This window comes from Centroberyx affinis, unplaced genomic scaffold (assembly GCF_046629955.1).
Source record: "Centroberyx affinis isolate AG114_WGS23_722 - 3 ecotype Tasmania unplaced genomic scaffold, CSIRO-AGI_Caff_v1 ptg006704l_1, whole genome shotgun sequence".
Lineage (NCBI taxonomy): Eukaryota > Metazoa > Chordata > Actinopteri > Beryciformes > Berycidae > Centroberyx > Centroberyx affinis.
This window is the reverse complement of record NW_027283401.1, coordinates 70,510-80,000: the sequence shown is the minus strand read 5'-3', so window position 1 is coordinate 80,000 and position 9,491 is coordinate 70,510. Positions and strand designations below refer to the sequence as shown.

Sequence of the window (9,491 nt, the reverse complement as noted above, 5' to 3'; positions counted from 1 at the left end):
ATTATATTTGGGCAAAATTAAATAAAGAAAATGATAAAATACAAAATAGGTCTACTCCGCTGCTCAACACCCAGAGACAGAGCAAAGCGACATGGTGTAGCTGTAGCTTAGCAACACAGCTCAGTGACCGCTGTGGCAGTGCTGGATGGCTTTTCTTGTATCATCATAGTACTATTTATTATTGGTATGAAGTCAAAATACTTTTATGGTGACAACACTAGTTGCAAGAGGTGCAGCTCAGTCAGAAAATACACAGACTGCATGAATTATGGATTGCTGAGTTTCTGATGTTACACAGACTTTCAGAGACTTTCAGAGACTCTGATGAAAGATCCAGCTGGTCTGGAGGGAGTCAGCCTGAATGATCAACAACTTCTGGGTTTGGACTGCAGTGTTAGGCCGGGGGTTTAAAGCAGCTGTGGAGATGGAGATGGTCCTCACAACTAACATTAAACATGTTGCTCAGTCAAAATATTTGCAAGACCTTGTAAAAATAATCAGGAAAACAAAGACTTTCCCAGACTCCTGTGTCTTAGATTTTGATGTTTTCATGCTGCCAGTAAATGAAACTCGTCTGATTAGAGATTCACTGAACAACAAGATATCATTTTTCATTTTATCATTTTATCTCACCTGGTATTTTTTTCTTTCTTTCTCCAGTGTGTTTTTTTTTTATTAATTCTGCACCTACTAAACTAAACAAATCATCTATTGCAGGGTTCTCAAACATTTTCATGTGACTGAACCTCAAACAGACACAAACCAGGCAACAGGACCCATCTGATTAGCTTTGGTCCCAGGAATCCACATGGGATCTCTGTTGCTGTTGATTTAGTTCTGAAATGTATAACCTTATACATTCTCTGATTGGGATCATTTCCAGGGAATTAAATAATAGTGAAAATTAACCATTCATTCATTCATTCATTCATTCATTCATTCATTCATTCATTCATTCATTCAATCATTCAGTCATTCTGCTGCAGACCCTGGAACCCCCTCAAGGATCCTTTTTGAGAATCACTGTTCTATTGTTTTACCATCAACATAAAATCGCTATAAAGCTGTTGAATTGAGGTTGGACAGGAAAAAATTTGTGCCAGTAAACTTTAACCCAAATGATCTATTGTTTGAACGTCAACATAAGATCTCTGCAGGCTCACAGTGAAGCAGATCTGTGTCTTCTTCGTGGGTTTACACCTGTGTGTCTCCGAGCCCGGTCTGTTCCCAGCTCGCTCCTTTTAATTATCGCCAATGACTTCCTGCCAGAATCATCACACCCATAATTATCGTCTCGCTACCGGCGTGATAAGAAGACTTCCTCTGTGATTCAGAGACATCAGTGAGGGGGGGGAGGGAGGGGGGGGGAGGGGGGGGGGGGGGGGAATGCAGAGACAGACACTAATCTGGTCTTTATCTTCTGGATGGAGGTCTGAGGCCAGTGAGGTCACACTGACTCCCTCCTGAACTCCCATTGCTCAAGTAGCAAGGAAGCCACACACACACACAAACACACACACACACATGCGCACACACACACACACACACACACACACACACACACACACACACACACACACACACACACACACACAACCAAAAGCAATGGAGTCAGGGTTTGGCTCTGAAATGAGACTGATAGCAGTGGTAAAGTGATAATCTGCCAGAGATCAGACAGTTTCTGTGCTTTCACTTCCTGTGATAGCACAGAAAGTTTGAAGTGAAGTGAAATCTACCATCACAAATCACACAAAACACAACAAATTATGGCATTTTTAAAGGATTGCACACAGTCCTTGTTTGATATAATAATATTGTATTGACAAGCTGGATCCTTACTACTAGACTAAGTCTTTTTCCAAAATTGGTATGTTGAACTCTTCCTCCGTACATATTCCACTGATTTGGACCCAGTAAGAATTGAGTTTCCAGGATTCCTTCATGTTCATTAAATTCACAACATGTTTCAGACTTAACTAACTAACTAACTAACTAAGTAACTGATGCTCTTACACAGAATGACGGACAGTAGAGGTTCAGTGTCTTGCTGAAGGACTCTGCCAACTTATCCTCCAATAACATTTGTCCTCAACTGCACTCATTACTGCAGGCACTGATGGTGCTTTAAAAAATATATTTAAAACGTATACCAGGCTTTGTAAAGTCTGATCACCATTCTAAATTAATCACACCTTTTAACTTTTTACCCACTTAGTATTAAAAACAATGGTGACTACCCTGAATTCTCTTACCCCTCCATAAATAATGAACTACAAAAATATTTACAAATATAGATTCACATTAACATATGCCAGGTTTGATTAAAAAATGCCAGTTATTCAGTCAAAATTTCATTTTGTAAGAGTACAGTAGATGACATTTTTGAGAAGAGAGTAAAGCTCTTCATATTGCCTTAGTCTATCCCAGAATGCCTTGCTCTCAGCAGTGGCCTGTAATCACAGACTGAGTATTAAAAATAAACCATCAATGTACCAACCAATGTAACAGGGGATCTAGATCAGACAGGAACATCGGGACATCCAGACCTTCAGACCCAACATCGCCAGTCCAGCTACCATCAAGACCTTCAGACCCAACATCGCCAGTCCAGCTACCATCAAGACCTTCAGACCTTCAGACCCAACATCGCCAGTCCAGTTGCCATCAAGACCTTCAGACAAGAATGTTGTTGCATGTTCTGACCATCACCTCAGCAACTTGCAGCTGTGCAAAAGACAGCATATCCTTTATTTATGACCAATATTATTAAATTAAAGCTGTTGATAGACAATATTTTGTGCCAATAGTCTGTAAAATCTAATTTGACCATTTTCATGCCAGAAAAAGTATTCAGTGTTTCCCTCAGCATTTTATTCATGTCAGGGTGGAAAAGCCTCTGAAACATGTAGACCATCATCAGGGTGCGATCCCTGCTCCTGCTGGTTTTTGCTGTTCTGAACCAGACTGGAAAAGCTGATTTTGTCGTATTTGGTTTGTTTGGGTTCACCCTGCCCAATTACAAGCCAACCAGGGCTTGTAAGCAAAAGTCACATGACTTACAAGTAGCTCATTTATTGGACAAAGTGTTAATTTTCATGGTAAAATATTCCCAGTATTCAGAGTTTTCTTCTCATCAGGGTGGAAAAGCCTCTGAAACACAGAGGCCATCATGGGACACTAAAACTCTCCACTGAAACCAGACTGATGAAAGTGTTTTAGGGTCAATAGCTCTTTAGTACAGGATGAGGTTTCACTGCAGGTTTTACAGACTGTTGAGTAAAACCAGATCCTCACTACCATTGTATCAGTGAATTAACTATTACTATTACTAACTAGGACTATGTATCTGCTTTAACGACATTATCAGTTCAGTTATTACATTTTTCAAAATGGAAAATTTCGACCTTCCTGTTAATGTAATAAAATCTAAAAATATACAAATTATTATATTAAGAAAAATGAATTATTTAGTTAATGGGAAATGTATTAAGTTCACAGGATTATTACACTATTAGTTACAATGGGCCGTTATTCATTAACAGCTGTGATGGTCAGCTCATGGGATGTTAATGGTTTTGCTCTTTTAGCTGAAATAAACAGGCTGGAGGTTTGACTCCTGCTGAAACATCTTCAGGAAACATTCAGCTGCCAAAACACTGAGATCGCTGCTGAGATTTCCTGCTTTGTATCAACACAGACGTCTATCGTCTGCCAGTTGAGTCAATATTGCTCAATCTTCAACACGCTGCATACACTGAAAAATAATAATTATCTGCAGTCAATCATGCAGTAAAATCCAGAGGATCCAGTCTGTTAACACATCATCAGCTTGTCAAGCCAGAACTGAAACGCCCTTCAGAAGTAACATCATGTTTTACTTCTGTCAGTTTGTGTCACTTTCTTCAAACTGTCAAAGTGACATCATTTTGATAATGTGCTGCTGTCAATCAAAGGGCAGCAGGGACCTTTTTGGTGGATCTCTCAGCTTGGAACGAAACACTGATGTCACAGCGTCGCCATGACGAATTTCACTTCTTGGCAGCCGGCTGCCGGCTTGATAGCTCTAGTAACACGGCTCTTTGTTTGGCTGCACTCTGCAAGTCCATGACAACAAGCTGTTTTCTTTGTTGACTTCGACAGCAGGATCCTCAGTTTGTATTGTGCTGCTTTGACATGCCGACCAAGAGTTAGTCATCAGCCGGGCGGAAACACAGGCAGTGCTGCCGTTACAGAAAATATATCCAAAAATATCCTTCTCAACAAGTCATGTAATCCAGTATCGAGTCCGGATTCGACTTCTGAAGTAAGGAAATCTGCCCATGGCTTCTGAGCTGTACGGTGCCACACTGCAAAAACATGTCCACCTTCACAAGTCATTTCACCACACAGTCTGTCTTAGAACAGGTGTCACTCCCTCACCTGACGACCAAGGTGCCTGAGCAGAGGAACCAACTGAACTTCTCTCTGAGGCTGTAAAACAGTTTTCTAGAGCGTCTATCAGCCTCTAATCGCAGCTGGATTTGCTTTTCCTTTCTCAACAAGTTTCTTGAATCAAATGCATAATGCGACCTGCCCTACTGAAGATAAGGTCACACACTGATCTGCACTGGAAACAAGTGAAATGACCTCAGCCCATTGCCACCCCATGTCTTCACTTTAACTGAATGTTTATGTATATTTGTTGCAGTGGACCATGAGTTGACGCTCTGCATGTTTTACCCTCTCTCTCTGATTAAGAAGCTCTATTTGACAAGTTTTAAAGCCTGAGGTAATTGAAGATTTTGTTGTAAATTGTTCTTCCTCTTCCAGTAATCACAAATATGTTCAATGTGCTTTTACTTGTTTGCTTTACAAGATATTGAAGGTGGAAAAACAAATATCCACTGAATATCCAATATCAAGGTAAGAGCGATAGTGATAGTTGTTGTTGCCAGTCAAGTGAAACTGAGAGCCACGCCCCCTTGCTGAAAACCCAACCTGTCTGCTGCATTGCATTGTGGTATATTGAGGCTGGATATCCAAGCTGCCTGGCAGCAGCCTGGTTGTGGTGTCAGGTGACGCGGCATGCCGAGCCAAGGTCAAACCTCATCACTCCAGTTCAGGTGATTTTCATGTTTTAAAATCTTTATATTTTCCTCTGGCTGTCTGTCCTGCTCCTCGCTCTGCTCTGACTCAACAGTGATCCAACATCAATCCAGTTCATAAAGCTTTTTGTCTGGTAGCTCTTTCCTGGGAAAGATCCTCCGGTTTGTTTTGTTCTGATTTATGGAAGTCAAAAACAATTCCTGTGGATTTGACCTCAGAAGAAAGTTAAAACTAATTTCCACTGTGGTTCTTAATGGAAGACAACTCAAAAATCCACAGTGGTCAAGGTAAAGCTGACAATTTGACCTTTTGGAGATTTGTGGTTTTCACCCGCAGCTACACTGCTTACTACTGGCTGCTTGTAATGTCAAGACAGGAAGTGAAGCTTCTTCTACTGTTGTACTTCTACTTCTTCCACTTTCCTCCAAGGCAGGTTTCTATCGACCCAAAACACCACAGCAAGCTACATGAATGAAATCCAAGGGGAAAGGTAAAACGTTTGCTCTAATTGGTTGAAGTGTGTTTCCCTGGCGGCTCGTCTCTTCTGTCCACCTGCAGTCAGCTGATAAACTTCATGATAATGTTCAGGCTGCTGCAGAGTTATTCTGACTTTCTGAGTTCTGCAGACTCAGCTGTTGGGCCAACAGTGGAGTCTGCAGACTCAAGATTGAATTCTTGGTAAGATGAATATTTTCTGCAAAGAGAGCTGCAGCAGGAAGCTCCCGGAGCTGCTGAGGAACCGAGAGAGAAACTGGAGGAACCGAAGGAGAAACTGGAGGAACCGAGAGAGAAACTGGAGGAACCGAGGGAGAAACTGGAGGAACCGAGGGAGAAACTGGAGGAACCGAGGGAGAAGCTGGAAGAACCGAGGGAGAAGCTGGAAGAACCGAAGGAGAAACTGGAGGAACCAAAGGAGAAACTGGAGGAACTGAGGGAGAAACAGAAAGCTAGCTGCTGAGGAACCGAGGGAGAAGCTGGAGGAACCGAGGGAGAAGCTGGAGGAACCGAGGGAGAAGCTGGAGGAACCGAGGGAGAAGCTGGAGGAACCGAGGGAGAAGCTGGAGGAACCGAAGGAGAAGCTGGAGGAACCGAGGGAGAAACTGGAGGAACCGAGGGAGAAGCTGGAGGAACCGAAGGAGACGCTGGAGGAACCGAGGGAGAAACTGGAGGAACCGAGGGAGAAACTGGAGGAACCGAGGGAGAAGCTGGAAGAACCGAAGGAGAAACTGGAGGAACCGAGGGAGAAGCTGGAGGAACGCAGCCTGATGTTAACCTTATTTCAGTGACAGTTCCTTGGCTCTTACTCTCGTTGTTCTCTCCTAGCACTTTGAGATTCACTGTGAATGAAAAGTGCAGTACAAATAAAATGTATTATTATTATTTTATTATTAAGTCTGGACTGATGCTCACTTTCAGCTTGATGTGTTCTTAACTGGTACACTTTCTGAACCTTTATACTTCAAATATGGCAAAGTAATCTGAAAGTAACAGAAGCCTCTTTCACACATGAATCCCCTAAAATTGCCGGATGAATTTTTCCAGTAAAGGCTTCAGTTTGTTGTCGGGCCTTTCTGCTGCTAACGGAACGCTGCCGTTCAGAACGTTAAGGTCTGAAGTCAGAAGAGCCGGTCACCTTCATCATGTGAGGAGAGTCTTCATCCACTGAAGAACTCACTGAAGAACTCACTGAAGAACCCACTGATAGTTTTAGACTGAAGAACCCACTGAAGAACTCACTGAAGAACCCACTGATAGTTTTAGACTGAAGAACCCACTGAAGAACCCACTGATAGTTTTAGACTGAAGAACCCACTGAAGAACCCACTGAAGAACCCACTGAAGAACCCACTGAAGAACCCACTGTACACAAAGTCAGTATCTTTAAATCTGAGCGCTTTCATTCCCAGTATTCAGAGTTTTATTCCTGTCAGAGTGAAAAGCCTCTGAAGCATCATGGGACACTAAAACTCCACTGAAACACACACACACACACACACACACACACACACACACACACACATTACATCCTTTAAATGAAGAATTAACTTACAGAAAACATAACTGAACAGTTAAATGAGTATCCAGTCACCTTTAACCCTGGAGCCAGTTCGACTGGAACTTTAAAATGATCTGACTGGATTATGAATCATCAGAAAGTTACTTCACACTCACTCACACTCACTCACACACACTCACAAACACACACACTCACAAACACACACACTCACACACACACTCACAAACACACACACTCACAAACACACACACACACACACACACATAGTTGAAGTTGGAGATCTGTCCTACCTCCGTACAGATCCATGTCCAGTCGCTCGGTAGAAATCCCTTTAACTTCACATTAGAATCCGTCTCTATCGAAACCTTTAACTTCACATTAGAATCCGTCTCTATCGAAACCTTTAACTTCACATTAGAATCCGTCTCTATCGAAACCTTTAACGTCACATTAGAATCCGTCTCTATCGGGAATCTTTAACTTCACGCAGGTTTCTTTTGATTTCTAAAACAAAGATCTTTATCCTGTTCGTGTTTCCTCGATCTGCTGCTCAAACTCTCTCTCGCACTCCCTCACCCTCTCTCTCTCTCTCTCTCTCTCTCTCTCTCTCTCCGCCTGCTTTGGTTCGGCTCGTGCTGCATTCAGGTGCTCCTCGTGAACTCTGCCTCCTCCTCCTCCTCCTTCGTCTTCTTCGCTATTGCTTCCTCCAAAGTGCCTCTTCCATGGGTTTGATGTTTGGTAGCTTTTTGTCTCTAACTCTCTTTATAACACCAAGCTGATCAGACTGTTCTGCTCTTCTTCGTGGGTTTTAGTCAGCTTTAGATCTGATCTTGTCTTAGCACAGTCAGTCATACTGTATGTGTAGTAAAACTTCAACTAAACATATAAATATATACATTTATATCCAGTCTTGCTTCATCCCTTCTACTGCCAGCTGTTGTGGATTTAAATGTTTTTGGAACAAATCAACAAAATGAAGTAGAAAGTAAACTTTATTTTGTTCTTAAAATCAAGAAAGGAGAAAATGTGCATCACATACTTTATGTTTTAATCAGTTTATTAACATTTATGGCAACTAAAGGGGAAAGACTTCAGAGAACATACAGTAATAACTATTTACATAGTATACCAAGCAGTAATGTATGATATTAAAATCCATCACTTGTCGACCTGGCTCCTTAACAAACATCAGGAAAAGTTTTACGACTTTCTCATTATTATTATTTTTTCATCCAAGGCTTCCTTCCATCACTGTAATATTTCACAGTTCGGTAAAATTTTGCACTTTTGCTCTTTCATGTTTGCTTAAATTTAAATTCTGATATTTCCCACAGCACCTGAAGGCAGCAGTGACAGCTCCGCCTCCTCAGGTCGAAACCATAAAGTCACTATAATATTCCTATAATATTTCGACAGTATTCTAAAGGGACTTTATAATGGCCTTGTCGAAGTTTATTTGATCCCTATGGTTTCTCTATAGTATTCCTATAGTGTTCCTATCGGGACTTATTGTGTTTGATTTTTGTTTGATTTCCTTCTTCAAAGGGTTGCTGTACTTCTTCTTGGTGTTTCGAGTTTTTAAATGAATTCCCTCCTGAAACCAAAAGCTCAACTCGACATCTGAACATGTGAAGTCTGCGGACTTTTCTTCAGAAAGCCCTTTGAACTGATCAGGATCAATCAGGAGGAAAAGATCAATTCACTTCTAAATGTTGGAGCTTTCTGCCACCAAGCGGCAGCTGGCGGGAGCGTCGCCTATTTTTCATCAACACATCATCTCTTATACAAACTATAAAGATCTAGATAACTGCTGAAAACTATACGTTCCTATAGGAATATTATAGGAATGTTACAGTGAAACCATAGGAGATAAAAAAAAAAAAAGGTCTAAATGTTTGAGAGGCTTTTCAGCCCTGACAAGAATAAAACTGAAAAAAAAAACAACTGAATACTTTGATTATTTCTAATTTAGAGACATTGAATATTTTATAGAATTGAATATTGAATATTTTCTATATTAGCTATTTGCCGCTTCAATTCAGAAATGTTATATCAGTCTCCTAAAACCAGTTCAGTCAAACCTTAACATGTTTACCTTAACAGTTTTACAGTAGAGAGTAAAAACTTACCAGTTAAACACATTTCACCTGAAGAGTCTTGCATATCTAAATATATTTAGTCCAGGTTTACAGAGACGAAGTGTGACTGAAAAGTTACAGGTTGATTCCTGAGTGTCTTTGAGCAAGGCACTGTGCGTTCAGACAGTTTCTTTGTGATTTCTTTCTGTCTGAACACATTTTCCTTTGGATTTCACTTTTGATTCATTTGTTTTTTCTGATTTCTTGTACATTTTGTCATTTTGTTCTTGTCGTTTTAATGCTTGTTTTCT

At 41.0% G+C, this 9,491-nt stretch overlaps 1 protein-coding gene across 1 annotated transcript in view; it reads right to left on the bottom strand.

The window, feature by feature from the left end:
- The window catches only part of LOC139638966 (signal-induced proliferation-associated 1-like protein 2), a 64,030-nt gene extending 56,352 nt beyond the window's left edge, over nt 1-7,678 (bottom strand). The window contains exon 1 of the mRNA XM_071513008.1: nt 7,393-7,678. The gene's annotated coding sequence lies outside the window, so the exon portion shown is untranslated. The remainder of the gene's footprint in view (nt 1-7,392) is intronic.
- Between the last annotated feature and the right edge of the window lie 1,813 nt (nt 7,679-9,491).